Here is a 9357-nt window from a genome sequence, read left to right on the forward strand (position 1 = left end):
ATTTAATTATGCATAACATTTCTCATTCTCTGATTTTACTTAACGTGTATAATACCTAACATTTGATAAACTGGTATTGCAAGGAAGTCGCTCAAGCAAGGCTTTGGCTTAGTTCATATGAATACTTAATTCTGCACTTCAGAATTTCTCATGGTATGGAGGCTGAAAGTGGTTTTAAGTAGAGACGTTCACTGTCCGATACTCACGGGGAAGGGGTTATTTCAGCCCAGAACTTGCAGCTGGTACCTCTATGACTGATGAGAGGGTGCTCTCCAGTGTGAGATCAGAAAACGGCAATGAAAGAACTGTATTTCAGCGAGTGAAAGAATAAGTGTGTTCTTAGACAGCCACCTAGTGAGCTTAGAGAGGAATCAAGAGCTGGAAGAAAATTTAGTGAACTGTGAGAGATTGGAGTTACTATACAGTTACAGTGCTAAAATTAGTAGTAAGCTTCATAGGATTTTATCCTCACAGTGAATGCAGTAGCAGAGAAAGGCTCTTGAATTACTAAACTGCTGTAAGGTTTTTTATTACCCAGAAATTCTAGATTAATTAACGTTTGGGGGGGAGCTCAAGCATTAAAAAATGTCAAGGCTAAGTGAAATTTGAAAGATTTAGGAATGAGTATGTATGTGTGTCTGTACATACGCTTTTTCATCTCACCTATACGTCATATACTTATTTCTAAATCAAAACACTTCTATAGATAGAAAAGTTTTACACCACACAACATTAAAAAAAAAAGAGTCAAAGTCCAGAGGGAAAGAGTCTTAGATTTGTGTCTGGGGATTTGCACATAGAGCCTGCACTGCTGGCATGTATGTTCTAGCAAACACCTCTGCCACTGAAACTTGAACATAGTTATGAAAATAACACAAAGTCTTAAGTGATACAGGAGAACCTGTGTCTCCTGTTCATACGAAGAACAGCATCTACATTTACTGCTGTAAATGTACTTAGTACTACATCCTAAATTCCACCTCTGTGAAATAAAGAAAGAATCAAAAAAAACCAGTGCCTTTGCAACAGTTTGCCTTTGCAAAATTTTTCCAGGGAGAACACCACAAAGTTTTGTTCTTATGGCTTCATATCTCCATCGGTGCTCTGGATGTTCACAAATCCACAACGTGCAGTTTCATCTTCATGTTAGAAAGACACAGAATGTGTGGAATTATAGTGAAGCAGCCAGAGTTTGCACCTCATCACTCCAGTGGTTGTGTATTAACCACTGCTTGCTAAATTACTTTTTGCTATGAAGACCACTTGCATAGACAAAACTCCCAGGTGGCATCTTTTATAACTGTGATCATTTATAAGGAAATGAAAAGTTCAGCTGAAATAAAATATTAAGACACTAATGGAAACTACTATTAAAAAAAAAAAAAACATTCTCCAAAGTTTAATCTAGCATTAATAAGCCACAAAATAACTGCATGAAGATGGGCAGGTCAAAGAAGAAACAAACACTGTTGATTATAATCTGTTTGGGATGCTGCATAGTTTATAGTTAGACACTCGCTATCTCCCAAATATTCAAATGCAGAGAACTACCTTAGCTGTAGATCATGTCAGTCCTAAACCACTGATGGAGCCTTGAACATACAGTTTCTTTGTTCTTACAGACTCGTTTGTAATCCACAAATCCAGCGGTGTAATATTATACTAAAAATAGCATGCTTTGAATCCCTCTCAGAAACATCAGTTCTACATGCCTAATTAAATACTCTTGACAGACACACACATACAAAATAATTGCAAAGAAAAAAGACATCTCCCTCATGAGAGCCAGATGATTTTAATTAGATCTCACTCAAAAATCTTCCTGCCCTCCTCATGCAGCTCAGCTCACTACAGAACTCAGTCACACTGAGATCACATGCTGATCCGGATCTCTTTTCCTTTTCACACCATTTTCTGCTTTTCTGTCTCCGTTTCCTCCCTGTTTCTTAGAAACTTACTGTCATCCAGCCCTTAGAACTCCAGTTCTGACACTACTCATAGATGTAGGACCAGTGCCATTTGAATTTTTGTGGGTTTTTTTATGCCTCAAGAAATAATATTCATTGTATGTATTTCAGACGGACTTAAAGACATAAGACTATTAGAGAACATGCCACGGAGGGCCACAAAGATGGCAAAGGGCAATGGAGGGCAAGGCATACAAAGAATGGCTGAGGTCCCTTGGTTTGAGTCTCCCCTCACAAAGGGGTAAAGGGCTAACGATGGCCTGGCCGCAGTTACAGAGCCTGAGGGAATGGCATAAAGCAGCATTAGGGGAGGGTCAGATGGGTGTTAGGGAAATGTTCTTCACCAGAGGGTAGTGGGCATGGAATAAGTTTCCCAGGGCAGCAGCCACAGCACCAGGCTGTTCAAGAAGCCCTCAAACACTTTTACTGAGTAGCTCCATGAAGTGCACAGAGTTGGACTCAGTGACCCATGGATATTCTATAATTCTGTGACTTACAGTGCCTTTGTCCACCCACAGATACAACCAGATTTTCCATGAGCCCAGCAACCCGAATATAAGTAGATGCTTACAAATAATACAACTATTTTATCTGCTTCAGTACAATAGATATTAATAGACACAAAATCCTTACAAAATCCTCTAGTTCATTCTTGTGTGATTTCTCCTTTCCTGTTCCCAAGTATTTATACCATACTGGCAAAGAAATATCTACCCACTACTGTTTTAATGCAGCATTAAACCAGTGATTGCAGTTTCAAAAGTACTTGAACCTTAAGAATCACTATTAGCTCTGAAGTCATGATGGTAGAGTTTTCTATCTACATATATAATGCATTCTTACTCTTATGCAGTTCACATGAAGTGTAAAATTCATTGCTATCAGATTACATAGCAGCTAATACTTCTTAATAGTTGTAAAAGAGTAAAATTATCTCATTTCTGTGAGATCTATAAAAGTTATATGTTCTTCTTTTAATATTTGTATGGCACTAACTTCTACATTACGTAGGTAACATCTTTTCAGTGACAAATCCTAAAACCAAGCCAAGTACTTGAATTTTCCTAAGCATTTTCTCTTATTCTGTGTTCCCATCATGTTTAGAGATCACTTTTTGCAAGTATTTGACCTCTGTTCCTGCAAAGTGGATGAGCTCTGCATGTTTATAGATATCTGATATGGAGAAACTCTCCTGTGAACACTCATTCAGATGTTACCTTTTTTTTTTTCCTCCTCTGTGACCTTTTGTTCTGACACAGTCTTGTGATTACAATTACCCTCTGTGGCACAGATAACAGCCATATGACATCACAAAATTTAAGCCTGTAGCAGTGAAAAATGTGAAGAGTTTCTGAACTACCAGAAGACATAGCATAACCTGAAATTCTGTCCTAGGACTTTCATTTGACAATCTGTTCAGTACTGCTGCTCTGCCATACCAACTGACAAGTCTAGGCAGAATCCTTGGATCAGTCATGAACAACCATATTTCCTGCAGCTCCTAGAAAAATATCCAATTTCTGATACAATTCAGTATAATGCTGCATCTGTGGTTTTTTCTTTTTTTTTAATTTGAAAATAATACTAGGATGTGACTGAACATCTTCCATTACAGGCTTAATCCTTAATTATTCAGAGCAAACATCTCTCTGGCAGAGAGATGGCAGGGTAACCCACACTAGTAGGAAAGGATATGATTAGATTTCCATTATATTTTATGCAAAAGTTTGTGTGAAAATGAGATACGTAAGAACACAAATCTCACTATTAAGATTTGCTTGAGATTTCTGACAAGGTCAGCTGAGCTGCAATCAACAAAACAGCGTACCTGCAAAAGATGCTCTTCAGACACAACTCGCCCAATATTCTTACATTTAGCAAAGTTTCTATTCAAAGTTTCCATTCCGATGAAATCAATCTCAGAGACAAAGTTGCCACACTTTTCTAAAACAGGAAAGATGCCAACCCATTTGAGAAACTAAGGTATGCCCACTAATTTAACACTGCGTGGATTACCAGTATGCTTACATTGATAATACCACAGAGGTCAGATTACAGAGGAAAAAGAAAAGCAGTACAGAGTTTGGGTGATGGCTTTTCTCTTGTCAGTGTTACACAGTGCTTTTGATTGTATGTAGTATGAGAAAAATCTCATATTTTGGATCAGAAAGAAATAAAAATCATTTGCTTTCACAGATTTAGGAGATGTAAATTCATGCAGTCTATGAGAATTTATACAAGCAAAAACTTCTCTCAGCTCATCTAGAACTTAATAAGGGCATGTTCACTCATTACACTGCTCTTGTGAGACAATTCTCTCCCCTAGTGGTCTTAATTTCAGAGAAGTTTTGTGTCAGAGAAGCAGACTGAATGGTGAGATGGTTGAGAAAATTTTATGTCATACGGGATAAACTTTAAAAGCAAATTATAGGTGTTTAGATTATAGTGAAATTAACGGTCAATCCTTCCTATATATACTTCATGGAGATTATTAATAGAAATGCTAAAACAGTCATATCCAGCAGTGTGCTATTCTTGCTTCTCACCATAAGCATGTCAGCAAAACCTGAGTACTTTTCACTTTTTCTCTTGTCCCTGTGTCAATGTATCAAGACATCTGTGGAACAAAATTGCAAAGATTGTCCTTAGAAGGCTCTGAAATCATGGGAAAAGTGAGACTGCAGAGGGCTCATGTCTACCACCCACTGCTATGTAAACACAAGAGGAAATGATCAAAAGTTGGTACTAGAATAGGAGCTGTACATCCTGAAAGATGAAACGACAAGACAACTGCTAAAGTACACTTGATTAAAATCATGAGTCCAGATTAAACCTAAACAGCACGAAGTTTTTTTTACACTGCTGTCAGTAGTTTTGCCTGAATTCAAATGGTGGTAAAATCGTGTTTTTACATAGGAAAAACCCTGTGTAAAGAGTGGCACAAATCTTATTTAATGCTACTAGTCATGATTTCCTACTTCTTCCTGTCACTTCACTGTAGCTCTTCTCTAGCTTTCTGAAAGCACATGGAAAAACTACTACAAGAAGCTGTATCTTTCCTTTCTTTTATAAGGAAGTACACAAATGCAATTCAAAACTTTCCAGCAAGTGACAAAACTCAACAAGGCACCATTAATTCTGCTCTTTCATGCTATGCTTCTTTCTGAGCTACCTTAGCAGGCAGCATTCTATTCAAGTTGCTGCAAATGGAAGCAAGTTTATTCATGTTATACCTGCTCTTTTGATATATACCTCCCCCCCCCCAAAAAAAAGTGTTTAAGGAGAAAGCCTTTCCTTTCATAGCATGCCACCAAGCTCTCTATAACCCCACTTCACAAGCCTACTTCATTAAAAGCACAAAATAGAATACATAAGCGAACAATTGCAATCACATTGTTTGCCTGAAAGCTTTTCACATATGTGGATCTGTTTATATGCTTTAAATAAATAAAGAAAGAAATAACAATCCTGCAAGTAAAAACAAGAATGTGTCCTTAAAATTGCCCTTCTGAAAATAGCTCAGCCTACTTGTAAGTATTCCTGCAACTTAGCACATGCTTCATCTTTGGTTGAGAGCATTAGCCAAGTAATAATCAGCACTCAGCAAAAATTAGGAAGCCAGTTTGTCACAGTGAGGTCATGGGGAAGATTATTCCTGCTTTATGTCTCCATTTATAATAAATATTCCATAGCCTGTCATGGAAAGGATGTAGAACATATTTATATTTCTAACCTCCCTCTTCACATATAATTCATCAACTTATTCTGATAAATTCAATAGAAACCTATTCCCTTTTATCATTTTTTACATGTCTCCTGGCTCAGAAGAACTAATAATCTACCTTAGAGTGCAATGGAGATACTGTATCTTTGAGAATTAATGTAGTACAGATCTAGATTAGCAAAGCTATTTCCTTTTAAGGTAAAACATGAATGTGTAAATCTTTTTAGAGTCATGTAAAACATGCATTTTGCTCACCTCATGTTTAGGTTTCTTGTGACCATCTGTTGAGATATCGTGATTCAATTTCACAGCTTCATCTCTCTCCTATTCATGTATTTATTGCCAAATACTGTGGGGTTGAAAAGCCTACACAACACTGTTACAGCTCTCTTCCTCTTTCATAAACACTTTAAGGAGAATTTAGTCTATTTGTCTGAGTAAAAACGTTCTGTTGTCTGAAACAGCGTCACAAAACGCATGCAGCATTTCACTGGAATGAATTGTGGTAGCCATTAAGTAATTAGTACTACCCTTAGTGATCTCACAAATATATCCTAGATACTGCAGTTCTCTCTGCATCCATACATAGAGGCGCCAAGGAAAATGGTGATGAAGTTAGCTGTTGCAAAGCTCGATGGGAGTATTACATGGAAACATCTTCTACAGATGGGACTGACTATGCTGGTAAAAATCACTAACATCATTATGGCATCTAAACTGTCAGGGAATTCACAGCAATTAGTCTAATCTATAATGGGTGGCTTTCAGCATGACATCTTCCATAGGCAGATGGTCAGGAAGGAGTTCAGCTGACATTAAACACAATTTTCCTATGTCTTCAGATTCTCTAAGGGAACATGGCAAAGGAGCTGGCTGCGGTATTTTTACAAAGATTGGAGACTCCTCAGACCAGGAATTTCCCATGAGAACACACAGAGAACAGTTCACGTCATGGTGTTGCCAGGACTGTAAAACAGACAGAACATTCCTAGCTTCTTTTCATTCTGAATCTCCTAGCAGCCCTGAGGTGACCATGCAACTTCAAAAATAAAAGAGCAAAATAGATTTAGAGAGGTATTAGAATTCAGGTCCCAAACTACTAAAATGTCATAAAAATGCAGGAAACAAAACATATCAGCTAAGATTTCAACAGAACAGTATCTCAAAAAGGCTTTTAACATGAAAACGGACATCAAACACAAAAAGCATTTATTTACAAGACATTAAGATATATATTTATAGTGGACACAGATATAACATAACAAATATTCTGAATGCATCTTTTTCAAGCAAATTGAGTACAGACAACTATTTTTCCTCTTTATAAAACATATGGGAATCATCATGGTGGGATTATTCTTTCCAGAAATTCAGGCATAGAGTTCTGGGAAACTTCCAGTTGTAGCACAAGAAAGTAACTAATAAGAGATGAAAAGACATTTTTCTATGAAAAGAGATTCTAATCCTACATTTCTTAATCCTATAATTCTTACCCAAATGGTTTTAATTGAAGCCTACTGCATAAAGTATTCTCAGTGAAAATAATGAAACAACACAACAGCAAGACATTTGAGCTGATAACAAAATATGCAAATTACTTCTCAAGTTTGTCAAATGCCTAACTTTCTTTTCATAGTAGCACAGCAGTTGCTGATAGAGTTGTGTGGCATTTTAGGGATGAGTTGATTCTACAGTGATGTTCAATGTCCAGCATCATTTTACAGCTAACACAGGAAATCAGAACACCTATGCATAAAAGGAGGGAGGACATGGATCCTGGAAACACAGCAAGGAAAAAGGATTAGTTCCCCTGCTATGGCTGACAATTTGTTTAAACCTTATGCAACATTGTGGAGTTTTTCAGTCAACTTGCACAATCATTATTTCAGGACAAGAAATCAGAAAAAGGATGAACACAGTTAGAAGAGAAGCACACTGTGAACAAGGCAGTAACCACCTCTAGTTGTTCAAAGATGTCAGAATTCATATTTTTAAAGTCATTAGAATTATCATCTTGCTTTGATGACCTGAAGTACCCGTACCTCCAGCCCCTGATCTTTTCTTCAGGGCATACATCCCCTCTCAGTAGCACATCTGACCTAGGTCATTTCCCATGGCCTTCCCCCAACAGGTCTTGACATCAGTGCCTGGCCGTTAGCTCTGGCTGTCTAACATAGGGTACTCATCTCATTTTCCATGTCCTGGAATTGTTAACATCATTCAGTTCACTGGATATCTCTATCATTATTTTACATGGATTCTGTGACATTTTAGCAGTTTTACTTCAATCCTCTAACTTGAGGTGGTTTGTAATCCACACAGCAGATTCTGTGTTCTGACGTACCTGGATTTTCATGCAATATGTAAAATACTAGTGTAACTCCAGAGAAGAAACATGAAAAGAGTTTTGAACTGCCAGTTTTTTTGCTTTGTTTTAATTCTCTTTCTGAGACCGCAGCACTTTACAGCTTCCAACATTGCATACAGTCAGTAGTATTGTTTAACTATCCTTTTCAACCAGTTATTTACAGCTGAGCATTATCATCCCCATACTCCAGCTGGGGTGACAAAGGCAAGAAATATGTGTCCCTTTGAATGGAACAACTACCAGTAGGATCAGACCTGCTTAGAATGCAGGAAAGTCATATTAAATGAGGAATACAGGCCCATCTACCTTACTGAAGCCTATCCATTTCAATGCTAAAGAAACCTCACCTTTTGTAAGGCTTATCCAGAAAAGTATTTTGATGAATAAGACTTAGAGAAGATAATAAAACGATGTGAACAGTGTAGAAAAGTCCTGAAGCATATATCCTACGTTGCAGGTAAAATATGTCCAGTTAAGAAGGGCTACACAATAAACCTTATAAAAGCTTTCTACAGACACAAATGAATACATTTAAATAAATCTGAACAGAAAATTATTTCGGTATAACCAAATATTATTTCTTCTTGCTGAGGTAAGCTAACGTAGCACTCAGTCAAATCCCTGGCACTTAACAGCACTTAAAAATACACAATGCAATCTTGGAAGTGAGGCAAAGACAGATGGGAATGAACAATAAATGAACGGATGGCTAGACAGACAAAAATCTCACCCACTACTTTATCTGCCATCTGCTTCTCCTTGTAACTTTACCTTTACACAATTAATTCAAGCCCTAAATTTCCTGTCCTGAGACTAGAAATTGCACAGAGTGTTTAAGACAGAGTGGTATGTATTTAAACACAAAAGCAAACAACAAAATTAAAACCTGACCTTAAGTATTTGATAGCAGAGGCTCTTGAGAAAGGCTTCCTTAAAAATAAATGCACTTGTTGTTTCCTTTGTTTTTCCATATTGTTCTTTAATCTTTCTCCTAGAGGGGGTCTAAACAACAGCAAGAGATAAGCAGAGGAAAGATGAAAGAAGGAAAGATACAGCTTTGAAAAACTAAAATCTGTTTCTTTTTGTCTAGCTCGCTGGTATCACTTGCAGCAATATGGGAAAGCAGTAGGAAATGTGCTGGGGTGGAAGACTTGCTCTGAGCTTGTGTTACAAACAGTGTATTCCATGCCATGCAAAAATGCAGTCTTTTTCATCCTTCTCACCAGGCCTAATAACAACATTTGACATTTAGAAGTCAACATGTACCAAATTATTTCAAAGCGTAGCAAAGCTTCTTT

The sequence above is a fragment of the Cyrtonyx montezumae genome, unplaced genomic scaffold, assembly GCF_038088225.1.
Source record: "Cyrtonyx montezumae isolate F1298 unplaced genomic scaffold, pur_monq_1.0 scaffold_17, whole genome shotgun sequence".
NCBI classification, from domain to species: domain Eukaryota; kingdom Metazoa; phylum Chordata; class Aves; order Galliformes; family Odontophoridae; genus Cyrtonyx; species Cyrtonyx montezumae.